This window comes from Arachis duranensis, chromosome 9 (genome assembly GCF_000817695.3).
Source record: "Arachis duranensis cultivar V14167 chromosome 9, aradu.V14167.gnm2.J7QH, whole genome shotgun sequence".
NCBI classification, from domain to species: Eukaryota; Viridiplantae; Streptophyta; class Magnoliopsida; order Fabales; family Fabaceae; genus Arachis; species Arachis duranensis.
The window spans coordinates 29,506,423-29,506,920 of record NC_029780.3 but is presented as its reverse complement, the minus strand read 5'-3'; positions in this window follow the sequence as shown (position 1 = coordinate 29,506,920).

The window sequence follows — 498 nt, the reverse complement described above, 5'->3', positions numbered from 1 at the left end:
GTTTATTTAAGAAAAACATGAACTTAAGAATTGCTATTATATTCAATTTTATTAAAACTGGAAACTTTCTTACCTTTTTATTATTATTAAAACAAAAATTATAATATTAAAATATCGTAATATTATATTCAATTTTATTAAAACTGGAAACTTTTTTACTTTCTCACTTTTAAATAAATATTTTTTTATTTTTTATTTATATTTTTAGAAAATAAGAAAAATAAACAACATTATTTTAAATTTTTTTAAATATAAATTAAAATTTACTTTTACAAAAAGCAAAAAATATGAAATGACATGAACATTTAAATTATAGAAATATAGTATGTCCTAACCTAATTATGAGTGTTTAAGAATGAAATTTATAAGATTTATATTATATATGATCTTCAGTTGTTAATCCAACTAATAATCAAATTAAGTGAGAGAAATATAAATAAAATAACTCAAAACATTAAATATTAAATTTTTATTTTTTTAAAAATTAATCTTTCTATA